Raw genomic sequence first — 18,288 nt, 5'->3', positions numbered from 1 at the left:
CTATGAAGGAATATAATTGTTAGGATACTACCTTTTCTAGTATCCTGGACAACATATTGTAAGGTATATATCAACATATTGTAAAGTAAAAAAAGACCTCTTTGCATTGAACAACACAAAGAATCAGAGAGAAAGTGAAAATAATGTCTGGGAGAGGAGTAGTTGGATCAGAAAAAGGGAGAAGAAGAGGTAAGGGAGCGGTAAGGATGTGTGTTGGACTGTGCATTTTTATGTTTGTTTGTTTGTTATTCCTCTTACACATGTAAAACCTATAAAAGCTTATTTCTGCCATGGAATATAAAGGGTAATTGTGACTTTTTATTTATCTTACATTTCTGACTTTTATTTCTTGCAATTGTGAATTTATCTCACAATTCTGATAAAGTCTGAATTGCAAGATGTAAATGCGCAATTCCAAGAATAGAAGTCCAAATTGTGAGATAATTAGTTCACAATTACCGTTTTTACTTTTATAAAGTAATGACTCATTCAGTTTTAGACAGTATGTTGCCAAGAATGAACACATTCAGCACTTCCAAAAACAACAGATTTCTGAATGATTACAGATTATATTGTCTATTTGAAGGTAGAACTGAAACATTATGTCAAACATGTACAAGAAAGTAATGCAGTTTTTGTAAAGCCATCAACTGTTAGTATTTTGACAGTCACTGCGCTATGATCAACAATATAAGTTCCTATTGGATAGAAAAGAAGTGTTTATGTTTTTGGTTTTGAATTGGGTTTGCTGTGTTTTGTTTATTTATTTAACAAAATGTGGTTTTCTCTCTGACAACGAGCGTTTCTTTTTATTTTAAAAACTTCAGGTGCACTAATGTTGGTGATATTCTTTTCTATGTTTTTTATAAAAGTAAAACACATTTGATCTAATCTTAATATTATATTGTCTCGGTCATTTATCCAATATATATATATATATATATATATATATATATATACAGGGAGTGCAGAATTATTAAGCAAGTTGTATTTTTGAGGAGTAATTTTATTATTGAACAACAACCATGTTCTCAATGATTCCAAAAACTCATTAATATCAAAGCTGAATATTTTTGGAAGTAGTTTTTAGTTTGTTTTTAGTTGTAGCTATTTTAGGAGGATATCTGTGTGTGCAGGTGACTATTACTGTGCATAATTATTAGGCAACTTAACAAAAAAACAAATATATACCCATTTCAATTATTTATTTTCAGCAGTGAAACCAATATAACATCTCAACATTCACAAATATACATTTCTGACATTCAAAAACAAAACAAAAACAAATCAGTGACCAATATAGCCACCTTTCTTTGCAAGGACACTCAAAAGCCTGCCATCCATGGATTCGGACAGTGTTTTGATCTATTCACCATCAACATTGCGTGCAGCAGCAACCACAGCCTCCCAGACACTGTTCAGAGAGGTGTACGGTTTTCCCTCCTTGTAAATCTCACATTTCATGATGGACCACAGGTTCTCTATGGGGTTCAGATCAGGTGAACAAGGAGGCCAAGTCATTAGTTTTTCTTCTTTTAGACCCTTTCTTGCCAGCCACGCTGTGGAGTACTTGGACGCGTGTGATGGAGCATTGTCCTGCATGAAAATCATGTTTTTCTTGAAGGATGCAGACTTCTTCCTGTACCACTGCTTGAAGAAGGTGTCTTCCAGAAACTGGCAGTAGGACTGGGAGTTGAGCTTCACTCTATCCTCAACCCGAAAAGGCCCCACAAGCTCATCTTTGATGATAGCAGCCCAAACCAGTACTCCACCTCCACCTTGCTGGCGTCTGAGTCGGACTGGAGCTCTCTGCCCTTTACCGATCCAGCCACGGGCCCATCAAGACTCACTCTCATTTCATCAGTCCATAAAACCTTCGAAAAATCTGTCTTGAGATATTTCTTTGCCCAGTCTTGACGTTTCAGCATGTGTGTCTTGTTCAGTGGTGGTCGTTTTTCAGCCTTTCTTACCTTGGCCATGTCTATGAGTATTGCACACCTTGTGCTTTTGGGCACTCCAGTGATGTTGCAGCTCTGAAATATGGCAAAACTGGTGGCAAGTGGCATCTTGGCAGCTGTACGCTTGACTTTTCTCAGTTCACGGGCAGTTATTTTGCGCCTTGGTTTTTCCACACGCTTCTTGCGACCCTGTTGGCTATTTTGAATGAAACGCTTGATTGTTCGATGATCACGCTTCAGAAGCTTGGCAATTTTAAGAGTGCTGCATCCCTCTGCAAGACATCTCACTATTTTTGACTTTTCGGAGCCTGTCAAGTCCTTCTTTTGACCCATTTTGCCAAAGGAAAGGAAGTTGCCTAATAATTATGCACACCTGATATAGGGTGTTGATGTCATTAAACCACACCCCTTCTCATTACTGAGATGCACATCACCTAATATGCTTAATTGGTAGTAGGCTTTCGAGCCTATACAGCTTGGAGTAAGACAACATGCATAAAGAGGATGATGTGGTCAAAATACTCATTTGCCTAATAATTCTGCACACAGGGTATATATATATATATATATATATATATATATATATATATATATATATATATATATATATATATATATATATATAGACCCCATGGCACTGTATTCATATTTAAATATTGTTAAAGTTTGACACTATATTAAGCAGAACATTGAAATGTGTTTCTGTTGCTACATGAGAACATCTCAAAACGTCAGTATATTTGACAAATATTGCATTTAATCCACTTCATTTGTAATAAAGTATGCATACACTGAGCGTCACTATGGGAAGCACAAAGTATCTCTGTTTTCAACAAGTCATCGAGACGGAGGAAGGTTAACGTGGGAAGGGCGTAAAAAGTGGAATGCAGTCTTGCAGTTGTGCAGGAAGAGTTGAAAATGTGGACCACTGTAGTCGTCCATATTCGTGAATGAAATATAAGTAAATGATTTCTGCCCCCAAGGGACAGAAACTTACTTCAGATCTCAGATAATTTTGTTTTGTCCAATTACATATAAAAACCTCAATCCAGTGTTTGAATCCACATTAAATCTGAGAAACTCCTTAGCTGGGTGAATATCATCATCATCATATTCAGAATTTTAAAAATGTAAGGGGAAACAAAATATATTAGCTTCTGAACTCATTTACTGAATTTCTCCTAGTCCCACACATCAGTAAGACTTGTGAGTTAACAGACTGTTTGCAATATACTGCATGCCAAATACAAAAAGTGAATGATTGCAAAACATTTTTAAAACCCAGAAGCTTTATTTTACCATGAAATTTAAGTTGACTGTCCAGTGTTCACACAGTACTCAACTACATAATAAACACAGACAGATCTGTAAAAATGCTCAATGTTAAATTATCAACAGGTGAAGTCTTAAAGGAATATATATATATATATATATATGTATGTATATTGGTTCTCAGGGGAGCGCTTTGAAGAACCAGACAATCTAAGATATTGCTAAATCAACAACAAACTATTAGAAAGCTTATGTGTTAGCAAGCTGTAGCTTGGACCAACTGGCGTTCCTCCACTTTGATATTTACTACCTAATATAAACTATTGGGGGAAAAAAATGATATTTACAAGTATTTGTTTCTAATCACCTGCTAGGATCATCATTTAACCCAACAAAGATCAAAACCAGGCCTTGCATAGTTTAGTTAGCTTATCTGTAGCCTTGTAGCTTATTTATCAAGTTACATAGCCATTAAAAGATCTACTTAAAGTTTGGGGTGGTGAAATAATCCTTTGACAATGTTTCCTGGCGCCAATTACATCACTCTCCAGTGGGCAGTTCTCAAGAGTAATAAAACACGTAACGTTCTTTTGTGTCCTTCTTTATTTACTTCCTTCTTATTCTCGTTGTCAGTGCAGACTTGTTATAGTTTGTATCTTTTATATTGTAGCTTATATTGACTATTATGAAAAGTGATATGTGGCCAGCATAAAAAAGGCCTTAATTAAACTTTAAACAACAGGACAAAAATATAATTAATGACGAGATATAAATATGTCATGACTCTAGAAACCTCTTTGTGAAAACAGTGGCATAATACCGTTAAATATGTTCTTTAGCTATATAAATACAGTCATGTGAGTTTAAAATCACAAACACATATTCATAATATACATCAGTACTAAAATATACATCAGTAAAAAGGGAGTTCTAATAATTCTGTTCCTATGAATAAATTGAAAGCTTTCAGGCTTATTATAAGAAATCTGGCATTGAAAGTGTTAATCAAGTTTGCATTTTGAGACTCATTTATTGTTCTGTAATGCAGGGCTCCACCCTCATCCATCTATTTTGCCTCCTTCCTTGGTTTATATCTCTCTTGCTTTATTGCTCTCACTTACGCTTCATCAGTCTGTGGACATGACTATGCAAAAATAATGCTGCTCCGTCAGAATTTTATCATCATTCTTGTGTTCTTTGGGATGGTATTGAGTGGGTATGTAATTACTCTTCAGCAATATTAGGATGTTTGAGTTGTGAATTGATGTGATGATAATGCAGTTTTATTTCTCAAAAGTTGGTAACATTACCGCTGCTAGACATGTGGCCAGGAGGAGTTCTGCTTATGCAACTTTTATTAATTACAAAAATCTTTATAAACTAACCTTGACAAACATATTATATATTTCGTCCCCTTGGAATTATAAGGTTCTATCTGACATTTTTGTCAAAACTGAGTTATTCACATATTTTTATTCCGTGTCAAAGTATTTACATTATGTGATAGATTTTTTTGTTGTATACATTATGGGTCTTTTTATTTAAAAAAAACAATAAGGTTCTATCTACACAGTCGAATGGAACACAAAAACGTTGAAGCTCAATATCTCAAAAGTACTCGGAATGTAGATAGAACCTAATAATTCCAAGGGGACGATTTCTGAAACTGCATTTTATGACGGCTTTAAAAAAATATTTACATTTTTATTTTATTTTCAAGATGTATTAAATTAAGAGTGGTTTAGCGGTTCAGGTTTTAGGATTTCTAAATGATAGGTTTGGGACAGGAAACTCTTGGTTCATTTTCAACCCTATAATATAAAGCTAATATTTACTCTGAATTTTCTGTGTACATGATAAGCAAATAAATCTTCGAGGAGAACAGTTACACATTTACAGACAACTTTTCTCATGCTGTTCTATGTCTTTCTTTACAGGTTCATTTACCTGAACAATAACCAGTGCAGGTGAGTTTAATGAAGTAAGAAAAACATAGTGCAGATATAGTGTATGTGTTTTTCCCATTCAGGGAACTCGAGCTGCATCAAAAATGTCTCAGGTTACTTATGTAGCCATGGTTGCCTGAGTAGGGAATGAGACATTGCGTCCTCTAGGGTTGCTATGGGGAATGCCTCATGTGACTCATATCTGAAGCATATATTCAAAAACACCAACAACACATTGATCCGGCAACAGCCCATGACGTCACTACCAATGCGACTATAGTATAAATAGGCACCGGGAGAACACGTCATTCACTTCTTTGTCTGAAGCTTGCATCCGCAGCATGGCAGAGAACCATGGTTACACAAGTAACCTGAGACGTTCCCTTTCAACCGCGTTTCAACTGTCGGCCAAAAGTGGGCGTGCTAGTGCGTGCCAGTGCCAGTGCCAGTGCCAGTCTCATTTTCACTGTCACTTCTGGTGCTTGATAGTGCCTCAATGCACCTTGGTTGGTTTTAGCCTGTCAAGGTTTAATAAATATGAAACTAAAGCCGCCAATAGGTGGCAGCAAGTCTCCTTCGTAATGAGTAGCCTAATCCATCGACTCATTCATTCAAAACGTCTGCTTCGTTTAGAAATGAAGCCAGTGATTGTCTTTATGAATGGGCCGCTGAATCATTGACTCAAATCATTTGTTCTAAAACACAGATTCATTCAGTAACACAATAAACAGTGCTGCTCCTGCTGAAACAGAATTAATTTGCGATCGCGCTGAGATTCGGGAAAGCAATATTTTTATATTAGACTACTTAATGACATAAATTTTTTTTTTGCAAAGTTACAAAATGTCGGCTCGCACATCATTAAAACATTTAGGATATTAGTACACTATGAATATCGCACACTGCTCGCTCATTTAATTTCACCTTGCTAAGCTGTCATCGCAGTGTCATTAATTAATGCACTGGCACTTAATTATGTTTCTCTTATGTCTTCTGATGTTTGTTCTATTCGAACGTAAGTGCCCTGCAAAGTGGACATAATAGGATATTCCGCCATGATACCAGTTTTAAGTGAACGCATATGTTCCATTCTAAATGCATTTAAGTGTGCGGGACATGAATTTAAAATGTATTTATTTACAGAGGTATAAGGTGTCACATTTTTTGAAGACGTTGAGCAGCGCAAATCTATGAATGAATGTTCCGAAGTGAGGTAGACTTCAACAGATTTACCGTTCAGGGAGTAGGGAGCAATGAACACTGTGTAGGAACCATGTCAATGGGAAAACAGTTCATGCACGGAGCTCACTTCTAATGAGCTGATTATGAATCAGGTGTGTTAACAAAGAGAGAAATGAAAAATGTGCTGAGCTGGGGGGCTGGTAGGCTACGTGTCGGTGTTGAGTTGTGTCTTTTGGACGTCTTTTCATCTTTTAAAATCACCAGTAAATTACCACACAAGCATTAGTTACAATCAGGGACAGACTGGGAGTGAAAAAAAGCCCTGGATTTTCTTCCAAATAAGCCCATCATAATTACAAACAGGCACTACTGTCTCACAATATTACTGCAATCATGTGGCATTTATGGCAAATAACATCACAAAACCCATGGTGACTGTTGTGGCAAAAACAATTAACAAATAGCATCACAGTGTAAGAGACAAAGAATCAAATTATATTTAAGGAAATAAGTTTATTTTCCTTAAAGAGGTGCGTTCACAATGTTTCGCCGCTACCCTGAAACACAACAGACCTAAATCACACTGAAAACAGACGGTTATCACCAAACCTAGCTGTTTTCAGAAAAAAAAAAAAAACAATGGTCCTTCTAACCCCCTGGGCTTTTATTATTTTCACACCTGTGAGGTCTGTGAGACTGAAGACTCTTTAGTCTTTCCTGCACTAAAGAGTTCAAAGGCTCTTTCTAATCATTTGTTTTATTGTGTATTTGCATGCCTTCACACCCATGAGGTCAAAGGTCTTTATTAATGGCTAATCTTTCCTGATTAAATTACCCGCACTAAAGACTTCAGAATCTATTTTTGCTGTACCAGGAACTTTTTTCCCCCCAGACCTGTTGCTTGCTGTGTTTCCGCCGCAGTCTAAAGTACCGTGAAGATTAGGCAAATAGACTAGTGACGTAGGTCTGCGCACGTTTCTCAATACAAAGTGCACTGATTTTGGACGTGCATCCTCTGTAGTTCAGACTTTGTGCTTTCGACTCGGGAATGTGATGTCCGCGACGATGCAAATCTGGTAAATCTGCAAACAGCAGCGTACTTGTTAACTTCAGTCAGCTGACCATGGCTACTGCAATTTTCCTCACTGTACATTTACAATGAAACAAATTATGATACCAAATACCACTGCCTCCTTTCATGTTCATTTAAACATAATAACAGCTGCAGAAATATACTTAGTTCAGAAATATGTATATATATATATATATATATATATATATATATATATATATATATATATATATATATATATATATATATATATATATATATATATATATATATGTATACAGCTAATACAATGAAACAAAATATTTGATCTATTTGCCTTTTTTATTTTCATTTTAACACATAGATAAATTGAATACAGACCAAAGATTACCTGCTAGATTTACCCAAAACGAGTTATATGTTTACCCTCTAAAGAGACATCAGAGCCAGCGGCACACATCAGAAGGTCTAGCCGAGGTTAGGCTGCTCTCGACGGATACATGAGGACTGAGCTCTCGCTGATCGCGAGGAGCTGACCGTCTCTGAGATCGGCGAAACACATTTTTAAATAGGCTCTTTATAAATAAACCACAGATTTGAGTTTTAAACAACAGAATCAGAATTCCTATCACTACAATTGGCAGAACAGTTTGAATTATCCAGTACATCCATCCTCCCCACAAAGACATAGCCCACCCGGCCCACAGGTTTTCAGTCCGCTCGGGTTCTTCTCTCATGTGTTAATCAGGAATGTTAAAACAACAAGATACCCCCAGCATCTTACACACTCCGCCCCTTTCTTCCGGATGCATATCAAGCATTAAACAGTTTTGAATGACTGCGTCCCTCAGTTGCCTCATTTCATCACGTATCAATGCCAAAGCATTTTCTGTGCTATTGACTATTGCTAATACCATCCATGCTAACCCATTAATCTTTGGTCAGCATGTGTTGCATGTCTCAATTCCACTCTCATCCCGTACCTGTTGTTACTCAGTTTGTCTTCAGTGTGCAACCGTAATCTTTAATCGTATCCTGACTTGTTGCTATGTCTTCCTTTCCCAGGTTCCTTCCACAGCTTGTATTTTACTCCGCTCGTTACTGCTGCTAGAATATAAGGATCTGCTGCCAGTAAATCTGTAAGATTTGTCAGTTCATACCTCTTTGCAATGATCAATGGCTCTGTGACCACCATCTGTGTTATCAGCAAAACTTGGAATGGCCCTCGACACCATTTCGCCCTCCAGTTCTTCCTCCTCAGATCATGAATTACCACGTAATCCCCCAGCCTGATCTTATGCAGAAACGTCTCAGCAACCTTCCTCTGGGCAGCTTTCACCTGCACAGAAATGTTGAATAACAGACCAAACTTTTCATTTCATTGCAGTAATTCAACATTTCATTTTCACACACATCCGTTGATGGAAGCATGCGCTGCCTACCCCCACCCCCTCTATTCCCATGAATGGTGGTCTATCAAAGAGAATTTCGAATGGGCTCAAATTTGTTTTGACTCTCTTTCTGATGAAATGAAATGGTGCATTGAAGAATTTTTGAAAAACCATCAACTCGATTTAAGGTTTAATGCTGGAATGGCTAGCTGAAAATATCTAGCTGAGGAATCAAACACCAAGTTATCAATCGAGAGAGTGGCTCAACCTACAGCCTTTTCCAATGCTGGAACAGCTAGCAAGTTACTTAGCTGAGGGAACACAACAACCAGCTCTCAACGAGAAGGTGGGCTTGGCCTACTGCATGATCATTAGAAATCAGAAGGGTAAGCATACTGCAAGCTGGCCAAAAAAAATCTTTAAATAATGCATTAAAGATGCCGGTTCCAGGTGCTCTGGGAAAACAGAGAATTCTACTCTCATTTGAGAGAAGAGCTCAGAATTCAGAAAAGGAGTAGCATGCTCATAGGCAACCCTTTGATAAAGGAGAGCATTGCTAATACTACTACATGAACAGCCTGCAGATCAAGGAATCCAACTGCTCAGAAGGGAAGAGAACTGGAGCGCTTGAAAGGAAGCACGATGCTCACAAAAACCCTCAATGGTGAGGGAAACAATGCTTCAAAAGTGTGTCAACAGATACACACTGGTTGAGTGAAGCCCAAGGTTCTGGGTTCTAAGCTAACTCAGAGAAAGGGAATGAGATTAACAACACGTAACCCTTACCATACAGAGTTTTAGAAAACAGTACTGAGGACCTACTCTAGGACAAACACACAGGTCCAAAGAAACGGTGCAAAGAAAGCTTGCAGATGGATTATAAACACAACCACCAGTGCATTAAACACACACACACACACACACATACACACACACACACATATATATATATATGGATCATACTCACCCACCATAATTACAGTGCAGGAGCCTCGTTCAAGACTTTTTGGCGGGTCCTGAACCGTGGTGAGCAGATGGTTGCCCCGCTTTCCAAGAAAAGAGAGAGAAACGAGAGCGTAGCTTCTTCATTGGAAAAAGCTTGCAGTGAATGCTGATTTTCCCCTCAAGAACATTGCCTGCACACCCTAACAAAATAAAAAAAGATCATCTGTGTCATCAGGTGTCAAATAAGGACGACATGGATTCACACATTCTCTAAATGCCTTGCTAGTACTCACCATAATTTGGGAATAGAGATCGCTCTTACCACTGAAATGCACGCTTCAGACAAAACCGTCAGTAAATATGAAGAAAAAGATGACGTATTCTCCCGGAGCCTATTTATACTATAGTCACACCAGTAGTGATGTCATGGGCTGCTGCTGGCGAACATTTGTTGCTGCTGTTTTTGAGTGTATGCGTCAGACAAGGGGCACAAAAAGCCGTTCCATATAGTGACCCCTAGAGGATGCAGTTCGAAGTTCCCTTGAAAGGGAACTGTTGATTTGAGAAATTGTATTACTCATTTTTTTTTTTTTTTACTGTTTTAAGATGCCATCAGAAGATAACAGAACAAGGCATCATCAAGTGAGTAATGAAGGGCATATGCGTACACACACATGCTAGTATTTATGTACATGCTCATGTTCAAAAACACAAGCACAGCCTGTTTTATTTTTCTTTATTTTTCAATGTTTTATTGTTATTGTAAGTGTACACATAAAAGTAGACCCGTTACAGATTTAAATGCTGTGTTACTCTTATATATCAAGTCTGAAGGAGCATTTTAAGTTCTTTTCACTGTTATCATTAAAATCTGCAAGTGGTGGCACCGGCACAACCGTCGACCCCAGGAAGTTAACATGCAATCAGCAGATAACAGAACAAGGCATCACCAAGTGAGTAATGATGTGCATAAGCATACACACACATGCTAGAATTTATTTACAAGCTCATGTTCAAAAACACAAGTACACACACACAACATAATCTAATTCAGTTACGTAAGTGTTTGATTTTGTTATTATCAGCCTAAAATGGAAGCAAAATACCTTTGGATTGCGCTCATCACCAGGGTAAGTAAAACGTCATTTTCTTAAAAGTGACTTTATTTTTAAGTTGATCCATAGTTAATGAGGACTAATGCTTAGAACAAAAACAGTCTTGGTTTATGGTCGATCAGATGACCAGTGAGAACGAGTTAAGCGATGAAATGTCTGTTGATCTTTCTGCTCATTAATTTTTATAACAGGTTGTTGTACAACCAGCCGAGTGCGTTGGTAGGGTGAGTATTATGTTTTTAGTAACAACCTGTTATAACCCATTTCCACTCCTGAATAGATTGATTTACAGTGTTGTATGTGTGTTTTTAAAGAAGTCGGAAAGATGTTGCTTCTGTGACTCCATGGTCAGCTCCAATCATTTGGGAGGGAACCTTTGACTCCACACTGATCGACTCTATCTACAAACAACAGAATCTCACAATAGCAACCACTGCCTTCGCTTTGGGAAAGTAAGCCTTCATGATATGTTTTTTCTTGTATTAATAATTCTCATCTGTTTCATCATTGTTTTTCCTGGTTTCTGGAAATTAATTATAACCATAAAATGATAACTGGAAATAAATTAACCATAATATATCTCTCTATATTTGTTTTTTTTTCCGCTGTTTGTTAGGTACGTTCGTTTTGTCAAAGATTTTCTGGAGTCAGCTGAGCAGCATTACTTTGTTGGATTTCGAGTGCATTACTACTTGTTTACAGATCAACCAGAATTAGTTCCTGAAGTGAAGATGGGTGAAAACCATAGTCTGACAGTTCTAAAGGTTCAGAGTTTGAAAAGATGGCAGGACATCAGTATGAGCAGGATGGAAAAACTGGAGAAACTGATAGAGAGTGAACTGGCCAGTGAGGCCAACTATATCTTCTGCCTGGACATAGATACCAAGTTCTATGGCCGTTGGGGTGTGGAGTCTTTGGGTCGTCTGGTAGGCGTGATACATCCTTGGCTCTATGATACTTCAAGGGATAAATTCACATATGAGCGTAGTCCAAAGTCTCAAGCATACATTCCAGCTGGGGAAGGTGATTATTATTATGCTGGTGCTGCATTTGGTGGTTCATTGGAGGATGTATATCATCTCACAAAAACCTGCAGGGAGAAGATGAGCATTGATGCTGCAAACTCCATTGAGGCGGTATGGCAAGAGGAGTCCCACTTGAACAAGTATTTCCTTTTGAACAAACCTAGTAAACTGCTCTCTCCTGAATATATGTGGCGGGACATAAATGAAAGTGCAGCCCAAATAAAAATTGTTCGCTTCACTAATGTACCTAAAAACTATGCTGAAATTCGCCCAAACCCGTAGCAACTGTTGCCAGTTATGCTGAAAAGGTGTGTTCTCACAGGACTCCAATAAGACACTGTGAATCTGTTAACGAGTAATAATGATGACAGGGAAGTCGACATCTGCAACCAAGAAATGGATAATCGCAGACATATACAGATGTTTACGAACACAATGTTGCATCAGAAACAGAAGAATTTTGAATAAACACTCACAATATAAACTTGTTAAACTTTTTGCAATACACTTTATCATGTAATCAAATGCAATGTATGTGTATTGAAAGCACTGACAACCTTTTGTTTTACCACTTTTATGAAGAGAGTTGAGGGAAGACTTTTTTATGGAGCTACAAGGTCTATTGTCCTCTTGCATTAACGATACACTATTTTCCTGTTTAAAGCTTTGACACAGTCTGTATTGTATAAAGCACTATTATTGATATTGATTTTGCTAAACATAACAGCTTTTTGACAATATATTCAGTCGCAATAATCTTTCTTTATTCTTTCAGACAAAATAATTAGCTCGGGTCTTCATTCAAGTTTCAAATGTTTAATGGATGTTCTTGTACAAAAAAGAAACGAAAAAAAATGACATACAATTGGTTACAAACATTCTTCCAAATATCTTTGTGTTTATTAGACAACTGTGTAAGTCAATGACAAGATTAATAAAGACATGATAAAAAGAAACCGTCTTTTAACATTCTAGTAGAAAACACGTGAATGCATTCTCAGAAATGTAATATTTGAATTAATGTCAGTTTAAAATCATTTACACCACTTTGATTTTATAAACAGCAATGATTTCGAACATTTTATGATGAGGGTCTTATGATTTATGATGGTTATTCCAAATGTTGAAATATTAATAATATTCTTAAAAATATATTATTTATATGATTAAAGTATTTAAAAATAAATGCAATTAAATAAGTATTAATTTATATTATATATAAAAACATTAATAAAATAAATACTGCAAAAATATACATTTTTGACAATAATAATGGACTTGAAGATTGAGTATTTCAGCACTTTTTATTCAGTGATGACCGTCATATATTTCTGACGAAAATGGTAGGCCTGTAAACTTATTTCAGAAATCCAAAATGGATAAAAAGATAACATTGAAAAACTTTTCTTTTTTAACTAGAATTTTATCATCTTGAATATTCTTATCCATCATTGTCCCAGGAAAGCAAACGTGAAAACAATATCGTCAGAAGAACATAGAAAGGTATACAGTTTTGAAATAAGAGGGTGAGTAAATGACAGAATTTTCATTTTTGGGTAAACTATCCCTTTATATAATAATTCAGTATTTTGTAATTGGTATTTTAGTTTAGTTACCAGATGCTAAACTGTTCAAAAACAATAAAATGTGCTAAATCAGAACATGCTTCTTTTTTTTCTTTTTTTTTTTTTTTTTGCATATGTCCACAAATAATGTGTTATTGTTTGTGACGTAGCCTACACTTGATTAAGATGTTTTATGGACGTTCAGGTCTGACTGGGGCGATAAACCTCAAGACCTAATTGATTGCTTTTCACGATGTTACATGGTGGGTGGGTGATTATTTTATATGCAGGCTTATATATATATATATATATATATATATATATATATATATATATATATATATATATATATATATATATATATATATATATATATAATATTCAAACTATGCAGCAACACATTAAAACATCCAGAAGACTACGGATTTAGACATCCAGGGACGTGAAGAAAAGACGTGCAATTCACGGCCAGATGACGTCAAAGAAGTCCGTTCAACTTTCACTTTGGAACTATTTTTCAACCATGACGGGACGTGTCAGACGGACGTCTTTTCAACTGTCAAAAGACGTCCGAATGTTTGCTGTGTAGCGTTTCTAGGGGGGTTCCCCAGTAAAAATTGCATTCCAGGGGGTAACGTTTTTTTCTGGTGGGGTTCCTCCGGTAAAATTCGCATTCACATTATTGGTGTTGCTTCAACCCCAGGACAGAAACAGTGTTAAGTAGCCAAGTTCCGCAGGAAAACCACGGACCACTAACACTGATGTTATGTAAAAGAGGAAAGCAGGCATTTGGACCAAAGCACTGGGAGTCAAGGGAGGGGGAGTGTTCTAAATTCCCTAATGTGTGTTTATAGTATTAGGACTTTTATTATGAATGTGTGCCGAGTTGATGTGAGTTCCGTTATTCCGCTTCCACTTTCACTTTCCGCTTGCTCCGCCATTTCATCAAGTGTTAAAGTGCGTGATTGAATGGAAGTTTATTTAATAATTCCTGATTATAAGTCAGCTATGTTTATTTAGTTGTTGTGTTTAAATATTCAGTGTAATCGAACCTTACATCGTTTATAAGGTTGTTATATTTAAGATATACCGTGATTCAAATGTTTATGCTCATGTTGATTAATGTATAATGTGACAGTGGCAACTTTTTAGTTCCGTTACATGTCTGCAATTTACATTTAGCAGATGTAAACATATGTTTGTTTATTGTTTATTTCAGAAAGAATATTTAACTATTTGTGGCCATAATTTGTACAATATCCAGTCTAACTTGAGCAATGTTGTGCCACCTTCTGGCAACATTAAAACACTTCAGATGAAGTGTTGAACAGTGCCCTGTCTCCTTTCACACTTCTTACCGGAGTCACGTGATAGATTAGCATCAACACCTCTACCTACTAGTCCCGTTCAGGGAGACTCAAAATTTTTCTATACTTAAAATGAATTTTTGCCACGTTTATGTACTTTTACTACTAATACAGTTATTTAAAGTATAAAACGTTATTTACAATGAGCAGCGGGGTTTTTAATCAGATTTTTAGGGGGGACGACCTTCAGGTGAGGGGGCCTGAGTGCACGTCCACTTTAATCGATGGGAGGCAGATGCGTGTCAAACTAACTGTCAGAGAGGAAAGAGAGACCCAGCTTGTCTCTGTGTATATCCGGTAGATACTGTGGAAAATTAGTAATGGAACCATGTCAGATATTTCAGTATCTGTATCAAAATATAGATGATTACACTACCAAGTTTATTTCTCCCAACTTCCAGTCCATAAATTACTCTGAGCTCCCTCACTGTCAGATCAGGGGCAAGTTCAAGGTCAAACCGGTGCACAAAGTTTAGCTAGGTTTTTGTAGCCATTTTAAAATTGGAAGAACCACTTCCAGACCCCTTCTGGAAAAGCATTCTTTGGGCGGCTGAAATGATGGGAAGAAAAAAGTATGGAGAAGGCTTGGAACAGCTCATGATCCAAAGCATACAACATCATCTGTGACACATGGTGCCACAGCCATGCAGCCATTTTAGAAAAAAATTAGGAAAAAAAATTTATGTTTAAAAGTAAAAGAATAGGAGAAAATATGTGTCTGACTTTAATTATAGTTCTACATGATATAATATGAAAATAAGTATGATAATATAATATGAAGAAAAAAGAGGACAATGTATAGTTTGGTGTTAATAAAGTTACTGCTGAGGCTTTGGAGGCTAGAAAATTGACTGTAAAAAAAAAAAAAAAGAAGGATACTCACACCAGGCTAGATAATATATTATTTATTAGGCCATAAATGCATTTGAATGAAAAAAAAAAAAAAAAAAAAAAATATATATATATATATATATATATATATATATATATATATAATTAATATAATAATAATTGTTTCAGGCATTGTTGAATACATACTGCAGTAATACTAAAGGTTGGCTAATCAAAGTAATGAAAGTCCCACAAATTAAGTATATAAACAGCAAAACACATCAAAGAGTTAAAAAAAATTATAGGTTAGTATACGTTGTTAGCTTCTTTTTGTTTTGCTGTGTGCCTGTAATCAATCAGGCAAAACAGCTAATAGATGATTTATCATACAAACTCTGCTTTGTTTTGACACTGTTTCAGTTAATGCTTTAATGCTTCGTAAACTTCATTATTTTTCATATTAATAATCTATTAAACAAGTAGCATTGAGGAGCTGAGGAGATTTGAGGAGCATGCACTAATATTTTCAGATTCATTCGTTTGCACGTTGTCTTAAGGACAAGCCCACATTAGGGGAACTCAGGCACCCCCCATTGGAAACAAATATTTCAGGAACTGAATATATTGTGACAACGACTTAAGTGTTCATTTAACGCTGATGGGTTAAAGATGAATAGACATAAGATGAAAATCCCAAAGGCAAAATTTATTTTAACAGTAATTAAATGTTAATTAAATATCATGTTTTCTTTTACATTTTTATTTATGTGACTTTTTGATTTTATTTTATTTTATTTATTTTATTATATCAAGAAAGCCTTACAGTAAACATAAAAACAAAAGGGCATCAGATACAATCGAGGATAAAAACACAATAAAGTCCAGGACTTATTTCCATTGTGGTATACATCACATAACAACAGGACAAGACAATTGCATATTGTGTAATAATCAGTGACATGCGTACTGTACAAACTTTTTACTTAAATAAGCAAAAATATAGACATTAACTGGCCCCTGGTCCTATTCCGCTACCCTCTCTAATAACCAGTCCTTAGTCCTCTTTTTAAAAGAGTTCATGCTTGAAATCACTTTAATTTGCCGGTCTAACTTGTTCCACTCAACTGCCCCTATATAGGCATATGTTTCTTTCCCTAGCATTGTCTTGAATGCATAAGGACAAAGGTCTGATATACTGCCACGAGTGTAAATAGTATGTTTGTGTGTCCTTCACCTTATTAATAAGACACAACAATTAATTTGGGACATTACCATACAATATTTTATGGGTCATGGTCAGTCTTGACATAATATCATGCGACTCAACAGGAAGCCAGTTAAGCTCAACAAATTGTGACTTGCCTATATGAGACCTATGGCCCATGTTTAGAATTACTCCTATTAATTTATTTTGTGCTGCTTTTAGCCTCCCTTTAAGTTGTTTTGTGAGGCCTTCAAACCAGGAAGTGCATGCATATTCAAACTGGTGTAAAATTAAAGCGTTAGCTAATATTATCATTGTTGACCTATCTAAAAATGTAGAATTTTTGGCTAAAAACTTTGTAAGCCAAGTGACTTTACTCAGAACCTTATTGGCCATCTTTCTGCCATCCACATTGTTTTCTAGGATGCAACCCTGATATTTTACTGACATTTTTATAGTGGCCTCAACATTATTCAAAATAACCCTCAATTTCGAGCATCTATTTAATTTATATTTTGAGCCAAACAAAATGGCCTCAGTCTTTTCAAAATGTAGAGACAGCATATTATTAATCAGCCAGTTGTTTACAGAAGATAACTCAGAGCTCAGGTTACTCTCTAGAGTGGATTGTTGTTTATGAGACATTAAAAGTGCAGAGTCATCTGCGTAAAGAAATAATTCACATGAACAGGAGTCTGCCATATCATTCATATATCGTCCCCTTGGAATTATAAGGTTCTATCTGACATTTTTGTCAAAATTGAGTTATTCACATATTCTTATTCTGTGACAATTTATTTACATTATGTGATGTTTTATTTTAAGTTGTGTACATTTTGGGATTTTTATTGAAAAAACAAAAAGGTTCTATCTACAGAAGTCTATGGAACACAAAAACTTTAAAGCTCAATATTTCAAAACTACTCAGAACGCAGATAGAACCTTATAATTCCAAGGGGACGATATGTTAAAAATAAGGACGGTCCAAGAATACTTCCTTGTGGAACTCCACATTCAACTATACAAGGGTCTGACAGTACTCCCCACTAATTGTTCCCTCCCTGATAGGTAAGATCTAAACCATCTACAGGTGGAGCTGTCTGCCCCTAAGGCCTCAAGTTTGGCAATCAGTATGTCATGGTTCACCGTATCAAATGCCTTTTGAAGATCCAATAACACCGCTCCGCCCTGGAGGGCTCTGGCTTTGACCCCATGGCTGTGTTGGTTTTCTGCTCCGTCCTGGGGGGCTTCCTCCCTGACCACACGGCTGTGGTGGTCCTCTGCTCTGCCCTGGTGGGCGCCTCAACATGCCCTTCATGGACTCCTGTTTTGTGTTTACACTTCTGGTGTCTGTTCCCCATGTTTTGCTTTTCCGGCCCTCGGTCCCTCCCCCTGAGCCTCCACCTGTCCGCCTCCCTCCTGGTCTCTGTGTTGTG

The 18,288-nt window shown here is 36.5% G+C and overlaps 1 pseudogene; it reads left to right on the top strand.

Moving 5' to 3' along the window:
• Positions 1–4,162: 4,162 nt before the first annotated feature.
• Positions 4,163–12,218, top strand: LOC113040786 (globoside alpha-1,3-N-acetylgalactosaminyltransferase 1-like; annotated as a pseudogene).
• Positions 12,219–18,288: the final 6,070 nt, after the last annotated feature.

The sequence above is a fragment of the Carassius auratus genome, chromosome 22 (genome assembly GCF_003368295.1).
Source record: "Carassius auratus strain Wakin chromosome 22, ASM336829v1, whole genome shotgun sequence".
Taxonomy (NCBI): domain Eukaryota; kingdom Metazoa; phylum Chordata; class Actinopteri; order Cypriniformes; family Cyprinidae; genus Carassius; species Carassius auratus.
Note: the sequence above shows the minus strand (reverse complement) of the source record. Positions and strands in the feature narration are given on the sequence as shown.